This window comes from Haematobia irritans, chromosome 1 (genome assembly GCF_050003625.1).
Source record: "Haematobia irritans isolate KBUSLIRL chromosome 1, ASM5000362v1, whole genome shotgun sequence".
NCBI lineage: Eukaryota > Metazoa > Arthropoda > Insecta > Diptera > Muscidae > Haematobia > Haematobia irritans.
The window spans coordinates 120,297,192-120,305,289 of NC_134397.1; the positions used below are offsets into that span (position 1 = coordinate 120,297,192).

Genomic DNA, 8,098 nt, shown 5'->3' on the forward strand with positions numbered 1-8,098 from the left:
TGGCACGCATAGCTACAATGCTAATTCTACTCCCTGTGTAAAATTTCAACTAAATCGGTGTTAAAAATTGGCCTCTACGGTCATATGAGTGTAAATCGGGCGAAAGCTATATATTGGAGATATATCTAAATCTGAACCGATTTCAACCAAATTTGGCACGCATAGCTACAATGCTAATCCTACTCCCTGTGCAATATTTCAACTAAATCGGAGCAAAAAATTGGCCTCTGTGGTCATATGAGTGTAAATCGGGCGAAAGCTATATATGGGAGCTATATCTAAATCTGAACCGATTTCAACCAAATTTGGCACGCATAGCTACAATGCTAATTATACTCCCTGTGCAAAATTTCAACTAAATCGGAGCAAAACATTGGCCTCTGTGGTCATTTGAGTGTAAATCGGGCGAAAGCTATATATGGGAGCTCTATCTAAATCTGAACCGATTTCAACCAAATTTGACACGCATAGCTACAATGCTAATTCTAGTCCCTGTGCAAAATTTCAACTAAATCGGAGCAAAAAATTGGCCTCTGTGGGCAAATGAGTGTAAATCGGGCGAAAGCTATATATGGGAGCTATATCTAAATATGAACCGATTTGGCTGATATTTTGCAAGTTTTTCGAGACTCATAAAATATTCGGATGTACGGAGTTTGAGGAAGATCGGTTGATATACACGCCAATTATGACCAGATCGGTGAAAAATATATATGGCAGCTATATCTAAATCTGAACCGATTTTTTCCAAAATCAATAGGGATCGTCTTTGAGCCGAAACAGGACCCTATACCAAATTTTAGGACAATCGGACTAAAACTGCGAGCTGTACTTTGCACACAAAAATACATCAACAGACAGACAGACAGACATCGCTAAATCGACTCAGAATTTAATTCTAAGACGATCGGTATACTAAACGATGGGTCTCAGACTTTTCCTTCTTGGCGTTACATACAAATGCACAAACTTATTATACCCTGTACCACAGTAGTGGTGAAGGGTATAAATATGGGAAACATTTAAATCTGGAGCAATTTTAAGAAAACTTCGCAAAAGTTTATTTATGATTTATCGCTCGATATATATGCATTAGAAGTTTAGGAAAATTAAAGTCATTTTTACAACTTTTCGACTAAGCAGTGGCGATTTTACAAGGAAAATGTTGGTATTTTGACCATTTTTGTCGAAATCAGAAAAACATATATATGGGAGCTATATCTAAATCTGAACCGATTTCAACCAAATTTGGCACCCATAGCTACAATGCTAATTCTACTCCCTGTGTAAAATTTCAACTAAATCGGAGTTAAAAATTGGCCTCTACGGTCATATGAGTGTAAATCGGGCGAAAGCTATATATGGGAGATATATCTAAATCTGAACCGATTTCAACCAAATTTGGCACGCATAGCTACAATGCTAATTCTACTCCCTGTACAAAATTTCAACTAAATCGGAGCAAAAAATTGGCCTCTGTGGTCATTTGAGTGTAAATCGGGCGAAAGCTATATATGGGAGCTATATCTAAATCTGAACCGATTTCAACCAAATTTGACACGCATAGCTACAATGCTAATTCTACTCCCTGTGCAAAATGTCAACTAAATCGGAGCAAAAAATTGGCCTCTGTGGGCAAATGAGTGTAAATCGGGCGAAAGCTATATATGGGAGCTATATCTAAATCTGAACCGATTTGGCGGATATTTTGCAAGTTTTTCGAGAGTCATAAAATATTCGGATGTACGGAATTTGAGGAAGATCGGTTGATATACACGCCAATGATGACCAGATCGGTGAAAAATATATATGGCAGCTATATCTAAATCTGAACCGATTTTTTCCAAAATCAATAGGGATCGTCTTTGAGCCGAAATAGGACCCTATACCAAATTTTAGGACCATCGGACTAAAACTGCGAGCTGTACTTTGCACACAAAAATACATCAACAGACAGACAGACAGACAGACAGACAGACAGACAGACGGACATCGCTAAATCGACTCAGAATTTAATTCTAAGACGATCGGTATACTAAACGATGGGTCTCAGACTTTTCCTTCTTGGCGTTACATACAAATGCACAAACTTATTATACCCTGTACCACAGTAGTGGTGTAGGGTATAAAAATATTTGAGTTTTGCAATCAACATCAATTTAAAAAATTAATTGAAATTTGCTAATGAAATCAATTTATTTTGTAATCAAGTATTTTTTAATGTCCAATTAAAACTGTGATCATTTTCGTGATTGAAGACATTTCATTTAAAGAAATTAATTGGATCAATTAATTTCGTGATTGAATCAGAAAAAATATTTTGTGTGTATATTCATTTTAAATTTGAATTTTGTCATTTGTTTATATAAAAATTAAGAACTTTTTCCTGCAGACAAACAAGATTTATGCTTCGCGGGATTTCGTGCATACATTGTAATATATATTTTTTGTGTAATAATAAAAAAAATATTAGAATAAGATGCAAATAAGCCTGCATCCAGTTTTGCACTTTATGCATAATCCACTAAATCAAATATTTTAGTATTTAGCCCATAGCCCTTGCTTCTAATTACGACATACTTTCTGCTAATGGTATTTTCTTTTCTGAAAAAAGTTCTTTGTCTTCATTTTGTTTGTACAGAGTGCGCATTTTTTAAATGTTACCAACAACCTAAAAAAACTATTATTTCAGCGGGCAGAAAAGAAACAGGGCAAGCCCAGCACTTTCGTTTGTTGGCAGTGCTGAAAATGCCCGCAATTTGCCTCTATGCGTGGCACTATTTTCACAACAGAATACGAAGCCTTTTTGCACTTTTGCCTGTTATTTCAGAAAGGAACCTAAAAAGTACATTTTCCTGCCAAAATTCAAAAAAGTGCGCATTTCAAGAAAAGAAAACACCATAAGTTTTTTATTTTTTTCTTTTGCAAATTTTGGTTGAAATCAGTTTAGATTTAGATATAGCTCCCCTATATATCTTTCGCCCGATTTACACTCTTATAGTCTCAGAGGCCAAAGTTTTGCTATGATTTACTTGAAATTTTGCAGAGATAGTACACTGAAAAAACAGTGAACCCACCAGGAAGAAAAATTTCGGTTAATTTTAGACAATTTTGAAAATTTTTACACGCACGAAAAAAAAACATGTTTGGACATGGCTGCCGCATCCATTTAATGCTTATCTAGAGTATGTAATTGTCGCGAAAACCATGTATTTTATCTTTGTAATAATAATTTTTAAATGGTTCTCAAATGCCGCAAACATGTTCTATTATATAAATGATAGAATTTGAGACCATTACATGGTCGGGAAAATTATGTACCTGACCGTCCAATTTTTTTACTTTTTGCAGGGAAAAAAAGTATTTTTATGGGTTAAGTATAGACATGTCTAGAACCATTACATGGCCATCAAGACCATGTAAATTTTTTTCGTGACCATTTAATTTTTTAACTTTTTTGCAGCGAAAAGAATTTTATAAAAGCATTGAGCAGGTACACACGATTTTCATTTTGCGCGTCAGCCGTGTGTTGATTTTTTCTTGGAATGGACGGAGAATACGGAATTACTGTGTTTTGTGTTAATTTATATACACAAAAGAAGGGAAGTGTAATTGAAAAAAATGTACCTGTTTTTTGTTCTGCTTTTTGATATATGGCAGTTACATGATGTCTGCGTTGGTATATTTGATGGGCACGAAGTAAATATGGAATGATTTACTTATTGTTGAAATTGAACCAAAATAGAGTGTTTAAAAATATACATATGATGTTTGCTTGCACGACATTATAAATACAAATAACAATGAATTAGTTTATAAATAAATAAAGTTAATTTTGTGTTTTCTTTTCTCAAGTGGCAACCTTTTCTCGACGACGAAAAAAGTTTTTTCATAAAGATCAAAACTGGAAGAAAAACTTTTTTGACGAGGACCATAACATTTTAGATCCTGACCATTGTCTTTTAATGGAAACAAAATTTTTTTTATCAATATAAAAACATTTTAGATGAGGACAATTTTATTTTTCTTAGAATCATGTTCACTGAGCCAACATGGTTGCAGGTGAAAATGTTACATGGTCGCCGCAAAAATAGCTCCTATCTTATTATTTTGCTCTTCGAATAGGATTGTGACAATCATGTTTTTTCTCTGCGTGTAGAAAATTTTAACTAAACAGTATTACAAACGCTGGCATCACGCCGATGTCATTAAAATAAGTAAATATTTTTCGACAAATTCAAGAAAATTTATTAGACATAATTAAGTTTTTTCACTTGTTAAAGAAAAATTTGTAGTTTCAAGGAAAAATTTGGAGTTCAAAATTGCAAGAATGTCTATAGTGACATACGAAGTTCATGATGAACGCATTTGTAGTAAAATTTGCAAATTTAAACAAATACTGAACTATTTTGTGGAAGACACGAATTTAGTTAATCTTTATGCTTCATTTGTGTATATTTTTTTCCTCGGGTTTAGTTAATTTAACTAACGTACGCAAAAAAATAATAGAGTAAAGGAAACTTTCTCCAAACATAATAATTCCATGAACTAAAATAAAGTTAAATTGGCTTAGTGAAATAGAGAGTTCACTTTTTTTTTGAGTGTATATTTAAAATTCTCTATGCACGCCAAATTTGGTCAAAATCGGTTCAGATTTCGATATAATGAATTGACTTGATATTTTACACAGAGAATAGATTTAAAATTTTATAAGTGTGTCGAAATTGATAGAAATAGGTTCAAATTTAGATAATGGATTCATATGCCCACAATTCCCATAGATTAGTCAAATCCTACACCCTGTAATGACAGTCTCTGCACGGTCAATATTTCTCTACACAGAAAAAAAAATTCCGTAGTTAAACTAACGCTAAATTTAACTTATTTTTATTGGAAAAAATTATTTGCTTGTAGTTAAATTTTATTATTTTAATCGAAATTTTCCACAACTTAATGAAATCTTACTTTTTTTAGGTATGTCTCAAAAATTTTATGAACTAAACGTGAGTATAAAGTTCAATGACCGTACACATAAGTTCAATATGAACTAAAACAAATGAAAATTTTCGTACGATTCCCAAAAATAGTAAGAATGAACTACTGTATGGTTAAAAAGGTCATGATTCGGCGCCAATGATTTTCTTCTTTACTTTTAGTTAATTTTTTCTTCTATGAGATGATGTAATTTCGTGAACTGCAGTTAAAAAGTACAACAGGGCATTAAAATTTCCTGGTTTTAACAACGCTTTGTGGAAATCTCAAAATGTGGAGTAAAATTTAGTTCAATTTTCGTGCGTGGTAGTTCATTCTTCCTATAAAATATTTTTGGTGTAGATTTTTGTGACAAAACTGTAAAAAATGTTGCCCAAATCGGTTCAGATTTAAACATATGTGTGTCGGAATATAAACCTTTATATATCTCTCAAAAATTGGAAGGATTTGAAACAATTTCGGTCCGACTTTAGACTATCCTTACTTGTTTTTTCTTTAATTTTAGTTTATGTTTTTTTTTTCTTTTATCAAAAATATGAATTTGGTAGATGTTGGTTAAAAAATTTAAAAATATCAGTAAAATGTCATTATTTCAAGAACACAATCTCACATTTCACAAAATATCAAATAGCTCTTTTAACAATATACACACCCAAAAAATTAATAGAGAAAAGTTTACTTGATTCAAGTCAAAAGTACGGTAAGTACGGATTTTCTAAATCCGATAAAAAAATTTTTAATTTAATCCCGAAAGTATTAAGTACAGATTTCTTAATTTTAGAAATTTTCAATCGTGTCTGTGCTTTCTTTAAACACGGACAGTGGTTGATTCCAGCCTAGTGATGCTCTATTTAATCCTAAACTGTACTTGATTCAATCCGCATTTAAGCTTATATTAGACCCAATTAGCGCTTAACTTGATCCACAACAAATTTTTTCTAAGTGGAATCAAGCTTGGATAAATCTGTTTTATTCTTGAATATAATCCTACCATGCTTGTTTCATAAACGATATGTACTTAACCATCTGTACTTGATTTAATCTCGAACCGTACTCGATTTTATTTTACATTTGCTTGATTTTATTCGTTTCATTGGTTGGACTAAAGAAAAATCCCACTATAAACATGACAGGATAATTCATAAGAAAGTATAAACTCTTGTAAAATTACAGGAAAATTATATTGCCTAGAAGGAAAATAATTATAAATAAGGCAACACTACACACAAAAAATTATCACCAAAATTTTTTCAATTAAACACTTAATTGAATTTGGAAACGGATTCAATTAAAATGTTAATTAATTCAATTAATTATTTAATCAAATCCGAATAAAACCCAATTAAAAAAATGATTGATATTTGTTACGTTTCCAATTAAAATATTAATTGATTCAATCAATTTCTTAATCAATTCGGAAATAATTTTCAATTACAAACGTGATTGAAATTTTTTCCGTTTCCAATTACACATGTGATTGATCCAATCACCTTTGTGATTGAAACTGAATAATTTTGAGCAATGGAAAGAGCGAAAAGAGAACAAGAGAATGGGTTTTTATTCAACAATGTATGATGGAGAGATCAGTCTGTGGAAGTAACTCGTAACGAACGGTTGGGTTTTTGTTTTTCGCGTAAATTGAAAAACATGATTGGCGACATTCTGTCTGCTGCATTCAAAATGTGTGCATAAATATTTTGAACGCAACAACAAATCATAGCAAAGGGTTGAAATAAATAAAGTGTGCAACAACAAACGGCCACGTGGTAAAGGTTTGAAAAAAATATATGACAGAACGCATTTGAAATTACCTGTGTTTGTGTTTTGTGGCATTGTAAAAATGGAAAACAATCTACGTTTATTGAAGGTAAGAAATTGTGAAATGTGAATACCGTTTTCCATTGAAGCCTGTTTACATTAAACGTCTTCAATGGAATATATATATATTTTTTTTCATTTCTTTTAGTGACCAATTTTATTTCGTGAAATTGACCAATCAATCCCATCAACTCCATCATTTTATCAAATATATAATAATATGTTTGCAATAAAAAAGTGGGTACCATATTGATCTTTTAAAATTATAAATTTTTTTCACTCCTAGTTTTCTTAAAACCAAGAGTGGTATGGGTTTGGTGGAAGATTCACCTTGAAGTTGCGAAGTAGCGTTGGCATTAAATTGCATTTTTGTTTTACCTGCCTTTTTCAGTTTGAACCCAAGTAGAGAGCAGTATATCTGGTATATAAACAAATGAGCTGAATTATGTAATGGTAAAAAAGTTCTTTCTTTTGGATTTAAAAATATGAAAAATATCCGAAAATGATAAATATATGTATTTTCCATTTATATTTTTTTTCTATTTCCAGAATTTGCAAAGTATCATCAATATAATACCAAATATTACATTGCTTTCTCATTATTTTTGTCTTTGATTGGTTCAAATTTTAATAGACGTTTTTAAAGGAATTGTTTGGAAAGGAATTGTTACTAAAATTAAATTACCGAGCTCCTTAATACACATTTTTATGCTAAAAGACTACAACTGCAAAAGAAGATTATAAATCTGCAACCTGGAACTATGAATTGAACTTGATATTCTATGCAGGTAATATTTAACAAAATTAACTTTTAATTGTTTTACTTTCAGAAAAACTAATTTAGCTTACAGGCTGCTGATTTATTGGAAATCTAGGCGCATCTACATATTAGAAGGAACATGCTAACACGGTTATTATAAGGAAGATAATGATTTATATAATTTATTTTTTCACCCTATAGTTGTTATTGATAGTAGTTGTATTTGTAAGTTATGTTAGAACAAAATACAAATGACAAGAACCAAAATTATCTGTCTATTGCATAATTCAAAAAATAATAAAATATTAAATATGTTTTATAAGAAACACATATTTTCTTTTATTTCAAAAGAAAAAAAAACCTAAATAAGATTTTGAGGTGGCAATATATAAATTTTTTGATCGAAATTTATAGCCAATTTCAATTAATTATTTAATTGAATGAATCAAAAGTTGATTGATTTTTGTCGCGAAATTAATTAAAATTTTAATTGATTCAATTAAAACTATGATTGAATTTTATGTTAAA

General features: G+C 30.9%; 1 long non-coding RNA gene across 1 annotated transcript; it reads left to right on the forward strand.

Annotated features, from left to right (window-relative positions):
- The first annotated feature begins 7,371 nt into the window (after positions 1-7,371).
- Positions 7,372-7,898, forward strand: LOC142241639 (uncharacterized). The gene is made up of 2 exons (XR_012723739.1): positions 7,372-7,598; positions 7,641-7,898. It is a non-coding gene; the product is annotated as an uncharacterized LOC142241639 (long non-coding RNA).
- Positions 7,899-8,098: the final 200 nt, after the last annotated feature.